This window comes from Episyrphus balteatus, chromosome 1, assembly GCF_945859705.1.
Source record: "Episyrphus balteatus chromosome 1, idEpiBalt1.1, whole genome shotgun sequence".
In the NCBI taxonomy this organism is placed as follows: Eukaryota; Metazoa; Arthropoda; class Insecta; order Diptera; family Syrphidae; genus Episyrphus; species Episyrphus balteatus.
The window spans coordinates 2,941,943-2,960,178 of NC_079134.1; the positions used below are offsets into that span (position 1 = coordinate 2,941,943).

Sequence of the window (18,236 nt, forward strand, 5' to 3'; positions counted from 1 at the left end):
GAAAGACCATATGTCTTGTTTTAATCCCCACCACAAATTCTTCGATTCAAATAAGTTATCAAATGTCATTTGCAAACTACACACAACATTAACATTACCTACCCACAAACGATAAGGGTAATAGGGGTGAATATTACGAGTTTCTAAGACTATCCTCATATTACGTGCGCGGTTTTATTAGCGAGCTACACCAGCAACACGAAACATTGCAACATGAGACTCCAATATCCCAAAACGAAACATAAATATTGTGGCTTTCTGACACAAAGATCCCAACTCGCAACCTCCCCACAACACTGCGACATCTCAATGTAGAGACTCAACATTCCTGGTGTAGCCTTTCAATAAAAACTAATGAGCATCATGTTCGAGTGACCAACATTTGAATTGAAAGATAAAATAACGACGACGACAACAAACGGCACGAAAACAGAACGTATGGTAGTTTGTTTGTGCAAAATGGTGTAAAGACAAACATCGTTAAGTAAGTTACAAAAGTTTTATCCAACCCTCATTTTAGCAAACAAAAGATGAACAAAAACACACCCGCTTACAAGGGTGTTGGCACGTGTGTACCATTTACTTAGCGCACAAAAACAGTCCAATCCGCCGCAATACAGTTTCAAATTTCGTATTGCGAGCATCACGACACTCTCCAATTAAGCGAGTTTTCAAAACATTGCACTTTAAAAGTGCGCACACGTGTTTGTCAGAACACGCAGATTTTATAAGGATGAGGAGAATCCTGTTTAGGTCTGATTATGACGCACTGACGGATGCAGGATAATCGGCGGAAAACAATCACATATTTCGTTACACGGTGGTTTTGGTATATTGTCGGTGTTCAATGTGTAAACAAACATACTCGCTTCTTCGAACGGAATGATGTTGGTTCATTGTGGATTTCGAGTCTTAAAACAATAACAAAGCGATTTTGTCGTTTTAGCGGTTCGGCGGTGGATAAAGCGGTTTACACGCGGTGGTGAATACAATAATTCAAAGGAATTGTGTGATTGTAATTATCTGTTTGTAAACAAACAAAAGATAAAAAGCAATTGCTCAGCTCAACCGATTCCCGTGGGGGTTGTTCAATAAGAAATGAAAGATTAAACACATAATTACCTAGAATTGGTGCTCGTTCTTTTGGATGGCCTTTCAAACAAACCATTCGCGGTCTGCTTGGTTGCCTGTATAAAATGCTTATGAAATAATAAATAGACCTTGCAAGTGGGTGTTTTTTCAAAAATTTTCCAATTTTCAATTGAAGCCCGCATCATCATGTGTGTGGTGTTGTTTTGTATGTTTTCGATAGAAGTAGATAGGGGAGACTGGGAACAAATTTGGCAACCGTAAGTTGCTGGTAGAAAAATATACATTCGTTTGATACTCTGCAATATTCTTAAAACGAATCATTGAAGATCAATATTGCATCAGCGGAAAGTCATAAGAATTCAACCAAAATGATAATGCAGAGCTCCTATGAGATGTCATTATATAGAAATTAGGTTTCTCGGAGAATTTCAAGCTGGATTTAGGAGTGGCTACTCGACAGTTCGGCCATTCCATTTGCATTTTTAGGACATTTGCAAGCTTATTATCCAGTTTATCTCGTTGAAGAAGAAATATTTTTTTTTTTGAAACTTGTTGGGTCTTAAGGGCTCATAAAAAAATTGAAATTTTAGAAGTTTCAAGAAAAACTAATTCAAAATTTAAAAGGAGAAGACTTGTACGATGTACGCGTCTTCGCCATTACCGCCTTATCTGTGAATAATTTGGCTACGTTTTATTAGTTTCTCGTGAAACTTTTAGAATATCAACCTTATCAGGAACCCTTTAGACGTTTCAAGAAAAAAGATTGCTTCTTTAACGAGAAAGACTGGTAACAAGGTCAATATATCTTCTCCGTTACTTTGGAATAGCCGAGTTGATAGCACTTTTGTTTAAAAATTGTTTCAAAAAACATAGCATGTAATTTTATCAAACAAGAAAAGAAACTGTGTTCGTCTTTTTCGGTGACTTTCGAACAGTCTACAAAGCAGAACATTATTCTTCAAACTTTATAACGTTGGAATAGCGATCAAGCTTCTATAAAATTACCGCGATATGAAGACGACTCTCAGATTCAAAAAATAAAATCAGTTTCAGTTTTAATATCCGATGCAATAAATTACTTGAATTAATAAATGCTTGTGAACCCAGTCAAGTAGAAACCCATCTAAGATCAAAACACTGAAAAAAAATAAGGCGGTAGGACACGATGGTACTGTCACAGAATCTTACTAGTTGTAATCCTTGATAGAGATTTAGACTCCGAGTAGTTCCCAGAAGATTAGCAAAGAAGAATGGTGGAAAGTTGAATCTCCGTTCGCAAGAAAGATCGAAGCATTTGTCTGCGATAGAGCTTAATAAAGCTAGTTCCTATATTTCTCAAAAGGTCAGAAAGGACCTAAGGAAGATAGTCATTCAGCAACGTTAATGATTGGGAAAAGAATTAAGTAGACAAATTGTGAATTAGCATCTACTTGCCCCAGCTTCCCCTACAATTTAATTTAGAATTTTCTGTCAAACAAAAATCAAGTCTCGCCTTCAGCGGCGGCGCTTTTAAATCAAACTCTTTGACAGACAAGTGTTTCGTATATGTAGTACTACTAGTCTACTTGAGAAACACAGCACAGCTGGAATATAGCAAAAATATTTGGAAGAAAACAAATTTATTTTCTCATCGAATAGCTCTTCATTATCACTATCGAATTTCAAAAAAGAAAAACTCTTCTTCAAAAGTCATTTTGCTATAGCCGCCCGCTCCGACTCCTTGTCGACAGTTTTAATTTGGTTCTTAGGTTTTTTTTCAGTACGATGGTATTCCATCAAGCAGCCAATGTTCGTTCGTTCGCCAGTCTGTCTCTCTTGGCCACTTTATTGTTTTCTTTAGACTGTTTTGGTTTTCGTGTATCGTTCTTTTGATCATATAGCGTTCATGTCAGATCAGAGGGTTTGGGGTTTTTTTTCTGTCTTCATCGAGTTTTATTTTTTTCAAATTTCAAAAATGTTTCGAATTGAGTATTCTATTGTCAATGTTTCATGCAGTGCAGTTGGCAAGCAGCATGATGACAAAAAGTGTGCTAAACATTATTCGAGTTAGAATTCGAATGAAATGTCAAAGAACGTTATCTATCGATCTTCGGATGGTGCCAACATGTGGTGACAGATGAGAGTACACGGAAGAACCTTAAAAAGGCGGTGCTACCTAGGGTGCTGTCGTCGAAGCAGTTTCGAAAGTTTTTTTTTCTTTTCATTTTTGTTTCTTTTAGTTTTCTTTTAAGATAAAGGATGACATCTTTTCTACTTTTCACTTTGTTTTCTTACAACGAGACCAGAAAATGTCAGCAAATGAGCGATCATCAGGACCAAGGAGGGTGTTTGTGATGAACAAATTTTCGCAATAATCGGTTAACCTCAGGGGTTCCTTCTCTTTGCTCTATTGATTCAATTCACTTGGGTATAGTGTTGTTTTGTGTAGATATACATATTTGGGATGTCAAAGATAGTCCAACACCTGCCTGTGCCTCTGTTCATATACATGAGTAACTCTTTAAATGAAAAATTGCAATGTTACAACAGTATATTCGGGCTGGGTTATCCTATTAAGAGCAAATAGGTTTTTCTGGAGTGCAAAATGTCTTCGATAATTAGGACTAGTAAGCCTCCTTCATTGCACGCCCGAGTAATCGTCTTAAATATATCAAATACTTCAACATCAGCTATAGAAGCATTTTTGCTTTTTGAATGTTTCAAAAATTATTGCTTTGTTGTGCAAAGAAGATATGGGAATTTGAGAACAATGAATTACTCAGTAATCCTGCTTTCAGTAGCAAAAAAGTGTCCTTCGTTTTAAAAAAAAATCTGGGCTTATGTAAATCGATTCCTTTTTTATGTTGTGTCTTAAATTTAAGATCAATTGACTTCTGGTAAGGAAGGACAAAATTATTGGAGACATTTTTCTTCTGAAGTAATCCAGATTATAAATAAAATTGTAGTTTGGAAGAAAATGTCTGCATCCATATGGCGTAGGTGATTAGATTTTCTTTCTCGAATGACCCAAAATATCTTTCTTTCATCAATCTTTCGAATTAATGAATTTTGTATTTCAACTAACTTTGCTACATTTTGAAGTGAGTAAATTTTATTTTTTGGAGTTATTTTTAGAAGTGTTTCTTTTTTTCACTATAAAATACTCGTAAAATGTTTATTTACACTTAAAATGTTGATGGGAGGAACGTTACACGTTAAATATAGACATCAATCGTAAAATGATGGGCAGATACTTTTAAAGAAGAAAAAAAGAGAGAGGAACAAAAACTGTTCTGCAAAATAAATATGTATTTAAATTTAGCGAAGCATTTTTATTTTTATGTTTACAAATTTAAATCTTCAACGCTTTCACAACAAGTTTATTTTATACATTTTTCGTAAGATTTATATAAATTTAAAAATATGTACATAGGTAATACGATGATATTTAGTGTTCATTGAATTTGTAAAGCTATATAAAATGTGTCAATTTTGTAGATGAAGGCTTCCTGGTTGTTCTGAAGCCGTGGATTTTGAAGAACTTATTGTTTTGTTGTATTTATAAATACAAATTGGAGATTTGATACCTTAAAAATATTTTTATAAACCCAATAACATTATTTTGTTTCATATGAAACGCGCTTTAGATATTGTAATAACAATTTTAATTTCAATAGTTCCTTAGATTTTTTAAGTAATTATATGGAATTTAATGACAAAAGAGCTTATTATCATGTTTAATACGAATTATTTAATAAAGATTTAAATTAATTTCCAAAAAAAAAGACCTCTTTCCCATAAGACTTCAAGTTTGAATCAGAATACAAAACTTAACAACAAAAACATACTGGGAACTACACTGAAGGAAAAAACGCAACGTAAAATGTTAAACGTTGATTTAATATTGAAAAAAATTAACATGAAACTTCTTCAAAATAAAATTCTTGTTCAAAAGAAATTGTTTTATTTTTGTCGGACTTCACCTTTTGTTGAATTTTATCAATCTAATTTTCAACAGTGAGATAGCACGTTGGTAAAGCATTCGCCTAGTAACCCAAGAGTTGTAGGTTCGATACCCAGCGGCTGCCCATTTTTTCTTTTTTTTTAAATAAATAATAAATTGATGCTTTATTTTTAAGTTGAAACAAATTTGATTTAAAGATGTTTTATAACGGTAAACCACTTTAAACTAACGATGTTCTACTTTGATTTTAAAATTTTCGTCTTCAACGCAAAATCATTCCGAAAAATAGTTGAATCATCGTGGTTTTCGTTGATTTTAAGTTGTTTTTTTACCGACTTAAAAAAAGGCGGAGGTATTCAATTCGTCTGTATTTTTTTTTTTACCGACTTCCAAAAAGGAGGAGGTATTCAATTCGTCTGTATTTTTTTTTTTTTTATGTTTGTTACCGCATAACTTTGGACTGATTGAACCAATTTTGATAATTCTTTTTGTATTGGAAAGCTAGTGGCTGTAGTGTGGTTTCAATTTCAATTTCGTTCACTTTTAGCCATAGGAACTATTTTAAAAACCATAAAACCCAGTTTTGATCCATGGAAGTCGGTTTTGTTTTTTTTTTGCTAAAAATGATTATCCCTCAGTGTACAGTACCTTGCCATATTATTAGGCCCAAGCAAAAAACTACGAATTTTCATGTTGCTCAGTTTTTAAAGTTTTTGTCGAAATATCTAAAATTTTTGTTGTCTCATTTACATACACTTATCACGTAGATACGGATTGACTTAAAAAAAGTTGGAATAACATACTGTGAAGGTCTGCTCGTCTGGTCTTCTACGAAAGAATAAACTACCAAAAATCTAAGAATCTTACGTAATAACCAGACGATCAGAGCTTCACTATTTATGCAAGATGGGTCTTTTGTCATAAAGTTAAGAATGTCACGTTATTCCTCGATACAAAAATTTAAGTATTGGACCTGTCTGGAAATATTCCGGTCATGAATTCCATAGAAAACCTCTTTTGGAGCTTATTCCCTTTTGCACGTTATTTCTTATCAACATTTTTGAATTCTTTAATTTTTTTTAAGTCAATCCGTACCTACATGATAAGAGTAAGTAAATAAGACAACAAAAAATTCAGGATATTTCGACAAAAACTTTAAAAATTCAGCAACATGAAGCAAAAAATTGTATTTTTTTCGCAAGGTACTGTACTTACAAATAAAACTAAAACTAAATAAAACTAAACAGGAATGTTGTATATAAATATGTTATAAATTATTTTTATCTTCGTGACCTTTTTTATAAATAATTTTAACTCCTACCTGGGCTTGAGGTCAAGATTTATTCTTTATCTATGTAATTTTTTGTCGACGAAAAATTAAATATGTTATAGATACGAAAACACAAATTTGGAATTGAAACGTTATTTACAAGGGATTTTTCACACCTTTGTATTGAAAAAACTTACTTACCAACAAGTCTCTCCAGCCACCAGCCAATTTACCTAATTGCTTTGAAGATTAAATTTTTGTAAGCAGAATGTGTTCAAAATAAGTCAAACGTGATAAAGGTGCTGTCCAACATTCCAACACAGCTGTATTCGAAATTTTGTGATTGAAAATTTATTTTCCAAAACTATCCATTGGAAGAACTTCAATTTTAAATGGAAGCCCAGTTTTTTCTAAAAACCATGATCTCCAATATGAACTGATCGACCATTGTGTCCCACAGTAGAAATCGACTTATTTATTTCTGAAAAGGATATCGACATCCACTGGTTGAATATTGTTCAGTTTCTAAAGGATGCACAACAACTGATCACACATTGCTCCCATATACTATACATTTTACAAAACAACTCCAAACTATACATGTTTCCTTTTAAATAAAAAAAAACTTTCTAAATTATTTCAGTAGTAAACACGCATTATCGGTTTTTTTTTCAAAAAAAATTCAGTATGGATCCTTGCCTATAAACTAACCTAACAGCTGGAATTGTATGCTTTTCAATGACAAAACAAATTGGAAAAGAAATCGACAGCCAAGTGTCCCGTCGGTGACAACTTGTAAATTATTCTTTCAATTGTCAGCACATCACAGTTGGATTCCAAGTGCTAAATGAATTTGTTCCTTTTTTTCGATACAGCCATCACTATTTCATTTTGTATATGGAGTTGTGTAGTGTTTGTGTCAGATATGCGTGTCAAATTGAGCTTGAATAGGTGATTTTCGGATCGCATCCAAATAATGCGCAACGAGAGAAGAATCTTGATCTTTGTCCAATTTACAGGCTAATCTACAGGAAGTGACATTCTTGTTTGTCTTGTTTCTCGGCACGGGACATATTGTCCTGTTGTCATTGCTGTACCATATTGATAGCAGAAATGAAGAGGTATCAATAGCAGAGATAGATACCTATAAGAAATAGATTTATATAGGACAAAAACAGATATTTCGTTTGAATGTCCTTGGTGTTCTGAGTTTTTGAAAAAAAATAAAAACAAACCATTGACCTTGGAGCTGGAGTCATGTTTTTGGGTGACCGCGATACAAAAACCATTTACTTGGTTAACCAGAATTTTGGTTCCCAACATGACCATGAAGAATCTGATGTTGTCATTGCAAATGTGGGTTTCAGCAAAATGTCCTTGAGGGGCCTTCTTCACATTAATATATCATCCCCTTAAACGAGCTGTGGAATTACGATTTTCACCCGCTCTCCATGGCCGATCAGGATCACTATTATATTTACACTTGTGTTGTGTTTTTTTATTTGTATGAGCTCGCCATAGGAAGTTTATTAATTTTCACAGCCGGACAACGAGAAACCGTTGAGTCGTGAACAATAATCGCAATCGCCACATTGCACTCGCACAATGAGCTCATTTGATTGGAACTAAAATATCAAAACCCGCCAATTCAGACCACAAATTTGACTATATTTATTGTTTCTGTAAAGAAATGCTGCCATTTGTACGCTTGCATTGATTTTACTTGTATACGAACCGCTGCCGCTGATGCTGGCGCAAACCTTCTGTAAACAATACGCCTATTGGGAGGAATTGGGTGGCAGTAATGTCCTTTAACTTTGTTTCACAGCAATAACTGCAGAATGCTCGCAAATTCTATGGTTCTGGTCTCATCAATTGAAAGAAATATTTTCAAAATAATTCCCTGATTTGAAAACAAAAAAAGATCGAAACAACAGAAAAAAAAAGAATTAAAAAAATAAAGAAAAAAAAAAACCTCAGAGTTGGAAATCAATACAAAATATAATTGAGTACCCACCCCTCCGTATAAGGACAACGGGTGGAAAATATTGTGAAAAATAAACTTCAAATGAAATGAACGCCGGTACTCTTGGTGTTGTTATTATTATTCTTTAGTATTCGTGTTGAAACTCTTGTTCATCATCCTGTGGGGAAGCCGAAGTTCTTCTTCGAATATACTTACTCCTCGTCGATATGCCTTTAGGATAAAAGAATCCTTCAAAAAGTATATAACTTCACGTGTATAGCGATTTTTTTTTTTTTATTATTCAGTTTTTTGTTTCTGTTCTATATCGGTTGGATATAATGAAGGGATATCGACGAGAGGATGACGACAATTGCGTTGACTGCAACACTAAAGAGAAGAACGAGTATGCCACAAAACGTGACGTTAAACAAAAGAAGCCATTTCCATCGAAACAGCTATCCGCCAACTGCCATGTTGACAGTGTATAGAAAAGGATTTTTTTTTGTTATTTTTTTTATAAATTTTCAATAAAGTGTGTACTTTTGTAGTGTCTCTTAGAAGAAGGAAACAACTTTTTAACTAAAAATATTGGGAGAAGATTTGAAACCGGAAGGCTCCACTTTTATTGTTTTTCTTCAGTTTGACACGAACTTTTGTTTTCCATCATTGAGGAAAAGGATGCTATTTTGTTTTTTTTTTTTTTTAAGTTTTTTTTTTGGCATTGAAGTGAGATTTTTGTTTTTAATTTTTTTCTTAATTTCATCCACATAACTCGTAAGTATTTCTCTGAAGCCTTACTTATTAAAGGGAAGTCAATTTGGTTGATCATTCGATAGAACATTGGCTGAATATCATTACCCTGATTTTTCGCACTGGCGAAATTCACCTTTCGGCCGCCATCTTAGATTTTAGTTTTTGTTGAATATCTCGATTTCTATTTGTCCTACATAAAAGTTGTGTATACAAGAAACGTAGGCAATTAAATTTTAAATGATAAGTGAGTATTTTATAGCTTTACGGGGGTCATTCCGTAATTTTGAAAACGATAATCGAATCGATGATAATCGTTTTACAGTTTGAGAATCTTTAAAGCTATTTTAAGTCAATTCTGATTCAATATTTCCTAAATAGTTTATATAAATAAAAGTTTTCGTATCCTTAGAAGTCGTATTAGTCTAGGTGATTTAGTAGTTGCCTCTTACTCGGGTGTCCCAGGTTCGATTCCGGAAATTGAAATTGTTTTATTTTTTATTTTCTCAATAATCGTCAATAAATAAACGATAGCTAAAAAGGTCTCGTTTTTGGAGAATTTATTCGTTTTTGGATGCAATATTTGATTTTTTAAAAGTGTTTATTAATTTATTCCAATCACCGATTAATTTGCAAACTCCACAAACAAAAAAAATATTAATGAATCGAATGAAATCAATAACAATATGCCTGGACCGTCATGTAAAAAGTTATTGCACTCTTTATAAATAGTCAATTACTTGAAGGAGTGAGGTGCAAAAGTAAAAGAATGAAAAATAATTGTGTAGTTTGTGATAAAAGGATCAAATTAATAGGATTGTTAGTACAATATATAACCCTCATTTTAAGATATTGGACCACTTAATATTTTACCTTTAAGAATGTTTATAACGATGCACAGAAAGCAACTTTAATGAAATTTTGTGAAATTTGTGATTATTAGTTGGCTCATATACATCCTTCTAGTTAAAATATTAAGTGGCCCAATGGTTATATATTGTACTAACAATCCTATTAATTTGATCCTTTTATCACAAACTGCACAATTATTTTTCATTCTTTTACTTTTGCACCTCACTCCTTCAAGTAATTGACTATTTATAAAGAGTGCAATAACTTTTTACATGACGGTCCAGGCATATTGTTATTGGTTTTATTCGATTCATTAATATTTTTTTTTGTTTGTGGAGTTTGCAAATTAATCGGTGATTGGAATAAATTAATAAATAACACTTTTAAAAAATCAAATATTGTATCCAAAAACGAATAAATTCTCCAAAAACGAGACCTATTTAGCTATCGTTTATTTATTGACGTTTATTGAGAAAATAAAAAAAAAAAACAATTTCAATTTCCGAAATCGAACCTGGGACACCCGAGTAAGAGGCAACTACTAAATCACCTAAACTAATACGACTTCTAAGGATACGAAAACTTTTATTTATATAAACTATTTAGGAAATATTGAATCAGAATTGACTTAAAATAGCTTTAAAGATTCTCAAACTGTAAAACGATTATCATCGATTCGATTATCGTTTTCAAATTTACGGAATGACCCCCCAGAATATCGAAAAGTGTTCTTTTCTGTTTTTTTTACTTTGTTGGCTTGTAACTTTTTTAATATTCAGAATATCGAAAAAGTGTTCTTAATATGAAAGACGCGAAATTTAATTGCCTATGTTTCTTGTGTACACAACTTTTATGTAGGATAAATAGAAATCGAGATATTCAACAAAAACTAAAATCTAAGATGGCGGCCGAAAGGTGAATTTCGCGAGTGCGAAAAATCAGGGTAATGATATTCAGCCAATGTTCTATCGAATGAGCAAAAAAAATTTGGAGGTGGTACAAACTGCTGGGTCGCCCATATATGAACATCATAAATGCACTGGACTATTTAGGAAGCATCGCTAAATCATTGAAAGGAAGTTTTGGGGTAAAGTTGGCTCATCCTAAAACACCACTAAGATTGGAACAGAAATCAGGCAAGTGACTAATGGTTTATTATTTTAATTCATTATTTCATAGTTTTTTATTTGAATTGACTCTAAAAAATCTTTTCTTAAAGAGCAATTTGCACGTGTCCCACCCGTTCCACATTTTTATCAATTCGGTCAATGAGAATGAAACCAAAGTATTGAAATAAATTGTGTAGATTTTGTTAGAGAATATCCTTCTTCAAAATCACCAATTTCTTTGCTGACCCACCCGTGACAATTTAAGTTAGCAAATTTTCCTTATTCTAATTCAGCTTGACTATGAAAGGTAACCAATAAATTTGTTTTTCAATTTAAAATCAACTTATTTCTGGTTTAAAATTTTGGTTCAAAATCAATCAATTTCTTTTTGATTTTGATTTGAAACAAAATTTAAAAACATTGTTTATGTGGGGTTGAGGTCGAAATTCTGTATGTGCCAAAATTTTGATTCCAAAATTCTGTACACCAAAATTCTGTATTTTAAAATTCTGTTAATTCAAAATTCTGTTTTTTTCAGTTCTGTAAATTCAAAATTGGGTTGGGTCGAAATTCTGTATGGGCCAAAATTCGGATTCCAAAATTCTGTATTCCAAAATTCTGTATTTTAAAATTCTGTAAATTCAAAATTCTGTATTTTAAAATTCTGGATTTCAAAATTCTTTATTCCAAAATTCTCTACTCAAAAATTCTGTGAATGATAAAAGAAAAATTGTTTTGATAATGAAAAAAAGTGCGCACTTTTTTTAATGTAGAGATTTGGAATTACAGAATTTCTGAAAGCAGAATAATGGATTTGCAGAATGAAAAACAGAATTTTGGATTTACAGAATTTTGAAATACAGAATAATAGAAAAGCAGAATAATGGAATACAGAATTATGTTCATACAGAATTTTTTCTTCAGATACAGAATTTTGGTCAAACAGAATTTTGGAATACAGAATAACTTCAAAATTCTGTATTCCAAAATTCTGTTGAAACATTATGTAGAAGTTTCATTTCAGCAAACGGCTCTTATACACTTAATTTGTTAATTGATTACAAATTTGTCAACAGGCAAAATAAAAATGCATAGGTTTGGAATATACAGAATTATAAAAAGCAGAATAATGGATTTCCAGAATTTTGAAAATAGAATTTTGGATTTACAGAACTTTGAAATAGAAAATCAGAATAATGGAATACTGTATTAAGTTCATACAGATTTTTTATTCAGATACAGGATTTCGGTCAGACAGAATTTTGGAATACATAATAACGACCCATTCCCGTTTATGTGACTCATAAATACATAGTTATTAAGATTATCACTTTATTGCCAATGATATGCAAGCAAATTTTGACCACCTTCATTTAATTAAAAAAATGGTTAAACTAGAAGGGAGTCTCTTTTTAAAGTACATATGGGTCACATATGGAAACGAAAACAAAAAATTACAAACCAGAATTCAAGAATTTAATGTGCAAATCAGTGCTCATGGTGAATCATATTTTTTCGCAGGTGACTGATAAATACCAACAGCATTTGTGCTATTTCTATCAAATGTAAAGTAAATATCTGTTCAATAAGTAAAAAAACCAAATTTGTCAACAAAAATAAAAAAATAATATACAACAATTAAAAAATTAATTAAAATCAACAACAACTCCGAAAAAATAACATTTACCTTAGTGCTTCCGCATTTTGTGACCAAAAAAAAAAAAACACCGAATGTCTACAAATAAACATAAACATAACTTAAAAAGGTAAATTTTGCAAAGAAAAAGATTAAAAATTAAAGAAAAACAACCAATAATTTAAGAAATATTCAACCATGAATACACCACAGCCCAAGAAAATTTTTTAAACAAACAAACCCTCTCTTGTACAAATATTTGTTCAAATAAATGCGATCGGATTTAAGATCATACACAAATCTGCATCAACTTTTATGCATATATTTGCTGAAAATATTTGTATGCATCCGTTTTGTCATGGGAATAGGTACGAGTATATCTATAAATTCCATAACAAAAATGTTTGCATCCTCTGTTGAAAAGACGACTTTATTTTTCCAATCAATCTATCTTCTACCTGTCAATGTCCGACGAAGGATAAACCTCTTCAAAGATAGATTAGGTCCATTGAAAAATATACTTCCAATGATTTTGAAAAAAAAATATTTATTTTTGGGAAAATGTTTATTTATTCTAAATAATATGAACCTTTGTATACAGTTTTTGATGAACGAGTTAAATTCTTTGAAAATTTCATTTATGAAGAAAATCATAGAATTCAGGAACGATTTATTAGTCATTTGAAGATGTCCCTTACTTTGCGGACATCAAAAAAAATCTCAGTAATTGAAGGTATTAAATGCTAAAATGCAAAAATCAATTTTGTAGCTCCTATGTGTAATTTTTTATTTGAATTTTATGTTTAAAAAATTTTCTCGGACTATTAATTATAGAAATTTTGGAAGCAAATAACTTTAAAAAGATTATTTTGCCTGTAATTGTAGCTTTTGAAAATAATTTCTGCAAATTTTTTTTATTTTTCAATTTAATGGCGTTTTGCAGCAAATTTCTGTGACTCAGACACATACTTCTCTTTCACTTTAAAGATGAGTCTTTATCTTCGAAACAAACGTGATGAATTTTTTTTTACGTCGGATTCGAATTTAGGATATCTATTAAAATTTAATTAAAAAATATATTTTGGTTTAAAAGAAAAATTAATATTGCATTGCATTTTTTTTATAATTTCATGTTTTTTTTTTTTAATATACTTTAAACCATAGTTGGCAAGAATATAACGCCAAAGTACTCAATTTTTTTTATGAAAATAAATGAGAAAGACTTCAAAATTGTGATTTAAACAAAAAAAAACAATAATTATTTTGTGTTCAAAAACATAGAAATGTTCATTATTTCAAAAGCTGTTCTTTTTTTGTTCAGTATTTATAATTTTGTTGAAACAAAAACGAATTTTTGGAACAAAATATAATCCGAACGTGTCCCAGTTTTCTGAATGTGCAAAAATCGTAATGTAATTTATGTACAGTATGAAAAAGAGAAACGATTTTAATCCTTGTGACCTTAAGGCTTTTGACGAATATTCAAGCACGCAAAACTGTTTTTTATTTATGGAAATTGCACTATGGGAAAAAAGTCAGAAGACAACAGTAGCTAGTTGGATGGGAAGTTTCAAACAAAAATTTCAACATTTTTAAAAATGCTGAATTTGACTTGGATTTTCTGGAAGATTTTTTTTGTCAAATAATGTGTTGACAAATAAAAAATACCTTCTGTAATATGGATTTAATTAAACAACAAAAAAATTAAGAGTTTTTGATAAAAAATGGGAATTAACAAGGTCCTCGAAGGAAGCATCATTTAAAAGTCACTAGACTCAATTATACTGTCGGTGCACTTGCAGTTTGTCAAAAATTGAAAAAAAAAAATGCTTAAAAAAATCTCGGCTTAATATTCCGACGTTTACTCAAATTCTGGCCCCAATTAATTTATTTATTGTGTAAATGGTACCTACATAATTACCTATGTATTTGAAATTTGAAGTAATTGATTTTTACTAAGTAGTTTCGCACCCGTTACAATAGAAATACCCTAAAGCAAGGTCTGAATCTTTGTGTTATATTTTCCTCTTTTATGGCGTTACTTTTTGAAATAAAAAAAAAACAATAGTTAAAAACTCGGTTAACTTTTTGTTTTAGTTCATTATTGAAATTTAAAAATATGGTGACCGTAAGTATAACTTAAAAAAATTGGCAGCTATTTCATAATCCCCATATAGTTCAGGCTACCAAATTTTATGACTTTTCGTCAAAAAACGTTCAAATAATTTTTTAATCCAAAAACCATGAAACACTTTTGTCAAATTTTATCCTTATGCCATTATTAAGAGTTGTCCATAATATTTTTGATTTTTTGTTTTTTTAAGGTTAGATGCACCAGAACTTTCGCTCTCAAGTCAATGAAAAAAAAAATTATCAGGCTTAAGTATTAAATAGTGAATTCCTCAAAATTTGTCAACTTGTTCCTTTTTTAATTACACTGGTCTGCAAAATGTAACTTTTTTTTTCTCCTTCAAATAATTTTTTGATATTATGAATGATTAGACTTTCCTGAATCTAAATCTGGTATCAGAAAAATTCTATCAGGTACCATTTTTGTAAAAATGATTTTTGAAAAATGTGAGTAGTTTCTAAAAAAACACTCTTTTAGATTCATTTGAACTTGTATATAATTAAAAATATTTGTCGCATTGAGCTCAAATTTGGAGGACTTATTCTTCATAATATGACCTATCGATTGACACCAAATATGTTCTTTTACATTCATGTTTACTTATTTTTTAAAATACCGATTGACAATTATAGCAGACATTTTGAAATCCTTCACTTTTTAGTAAATCCTACATGAACAAAAGCACCTTCTTCCTTTTTCTCGGCGCTGTTATGATCTCGATGTCGAGGGGATCATAACTATCCCACGTTACTGCTTCACACTAGTGATCCGCTTGTGGGGTTCGCCGAAACAAAAGCACCTTAATTAAGGAAAATGTAAAATATCAATGCCCATTATATTTAAAAAGTCAAATATGTAAAGAAAACCAAAATAAAAAACATTAAACAAAATTTTTACGTGTTTTGTAGTTTTATATACTATTTTTCTATTTAGAAATATCTTATTTTTAATAAACTATTCGATAAACTACCTTGTAAAGCTTTAGATTTGTTTCTCCTAGAAACAATAGTATACTTTTCTTATAGTTTTTGATATGCTGAGTTAGAATCCGAAGTCAAAAAAATTCTATCACGTCAGGATTTTAAGATATTCGCATTAAAGTATCACAAAATCAAGTTTTTTTTTAAGAAAATCTCAAAAAAAATTACTATATCTCAAAAACCAGAGCTGGCCGAAATTTTTTGAGCTCGGATTCAAAATCAGCACACTAAAGTCCATTAGAAAAGTATACTTTTGTTCTAGGGAGAAAGATATATTAATTTTTAGAGATCAGTTTCTTTATGGTAAGATATGCCAAACCTTCTAAACATACTTAAATTAAGATATCTCGGAGAAGAAAAGAGATATTGAGAAGATTGAAATTGAATTTGAAAGAAAAAAATAAGTTCTTTCATAAACCGTATCAATTTCAATTGAAAAAGATTACATTAGGTATGCCAAAATATTTCTTCGAAAACAGCAAAAAAATGGGTTTTTGAGATTTTCTAACGGGAATATTTTAAAAACGTGAAGTGCTAGGTCAATTCTGACTTCGGATTCGGAATCAGCATACAAAAATCCTTTAGAAAAGTATAGTTTTATTTAAAGGAAGATTTCCTTGCAGACCAGTGTTATTATTTCAGATTTTTTGAATTTTCTAAAAAAATATTTACTTTGGTCCAAACATTCTCCAAAAAGTTAAAAAACGTATCTTACTACTTATTTTCTAATAAGTTGAAATGTACCTAAGACTAACGTTAACGTAATTTTACTTAGTTAAGAAAGAAATAACCATTATCCTTGAACCAGCATTTTTTTCCTGCTCTGCTGATTCGTTATCTTGATAAACAGATAACTTAACTCTTAACAATAAAAATGCTGGTGTTATTTCCTTAAGGATTACATGTTTATATTCTGATTACCATCCCGATAATTGAATATTCCCAACGCATTAAATTAAATGCCGACATCACCGACCTACTCACAACTCAAAAGTCATCGGCATCATTATCCTCTTTTATTATTTTAAAACAATATTCATTTGTTGCCGCATAACATTTTTAATAATCATTTCCCCCGCAGCCGGAAAATAAGACGGAGAATCAAGAGTATTTTATGAGCACAATAACTTTAAATGAGTTAATGGTTGCCCCTCGTTAACCATCGCTTCGGCCCCGAACACAATTATCACATCGCATGTCAACACCCGGCAATGTAATCCGATTGAAAGACCGATACGTCTCTTTAGTGTTTAGTCCTATCCTAAGCCCGAAGCACCCCATATTTAGGTATTGTAGCAAAAGACCCAAGACCCAAAAAACCAGCCAACAATTAGTGTACCAAGATATTATATGGTGGCGGTAAAATAGTTGGGCACAATGAGGTCGGGATAAGTGTTTCTGTTTCTATTTCACATGCGTTTCAAATGTTCGAAAATGGAATTGTTGTTAGTGGATCCGATATTTATATAATTCCCGAACACCGATATTATTATGTCTGAAGTGCCATTGTGAATGTCTTAGAGGTTTTTGTATGTGATTGTGTAATTCATGTCATAACTCATAAGCTCCTTCTAATCACAATAGTTTATTGTGGCATAAAATGTAAAGAGCTGCGTCTGGATTGCTATAAGTGTTGTATAGAGCCTGGAGCTATTGAAAGTAAATTGGCTCTTTCTATCCCGTATTAATGTGACGTATGTAGTTCTTGTCGAAGAGTCCAAAATGTGTGATATCCAGCCTTTCATCATGTGAGATGATGATGAGATTATGATTCCTTAATCGGTTACATAAATATGTCATTGTGAGATGATCCACAATATTAACACCTATACTTTGAGGTGTTTTCTATGATTGTTCTGGGTTCTATTCTGCTGCTGGAAGACATAATTCTTGTGGGGAAGTTTCTTAAGAAGTTTATAACCAATTATAAGAAACTTATTAGGAAGATGTTTCTAAGAAAGGTGTGAGTATATGTGATGAGTGAATTTATACTTTATTGCTTTAAAAATAAAGGAATTAAATATTTAACTTCAGAAGGTAGGACATTTTCTTTCTTCAGAAATTTATATGTCGAACACAACAAACAAATGAAATATTTATCTAGTGGAACCTGGACAAAATGCACCTTTTATCATTTTTAGTTGCTTGCTACCATACTTTTCATCTGTTTAACATTTTTAGATAAACAGATTTACGGACTCCTACTCTTATATCTCATTTAAGATTGGGTAAGATTCAATTCAATCCAGGCGGCCGGCAGCGGAAGAATCTCCTAGATAGGATCAACAGAATAAGGGGGATGCTATAGCAGGAGGTTCGGAAGTTTTACCAGAAGGTAAAAAGAACATCTCCAAGTTATAAACCTAGAACTGAAACGTACAAACACGAACAAGGAAGCTTTTTTAGTAGAATCGCAACCGATATGCTGAGAATTTAGAGAAATTACTTCTGCAATCTCTACAATGGCGATGCCGAAACCAATTTAACCCAAAGCAAAAGCAGATTGC

At 31.4% G+C, this 18,236-nt stretch overlaps 1 long non-coding RNA gene across 1 annotated transcript; it reads right to left on the minus strand.

Moving 5' to 3' along the window:
* Window positions 1–7,064: 7,064 nt before the first annotated feature.
* LOC129907063 (uncharacterized) lies at window positions 7,065–8,958 on the minus strand. The gene is made up of 4 exons (XR_008770952.1): window positions 8,323–8,958; window positions 8,041–8,208; window positions 7,541–7,985; window positions 7,065–7,449 (listed from the first exon to the last, which is right to left on the minus strand). It is a non-coding gene; the product is annotated as an uncharacterized LOC129907063 (long non-coding RNA).
* Window positions 8,959–18,236: the final 9,278 nt, after the last annotated feature.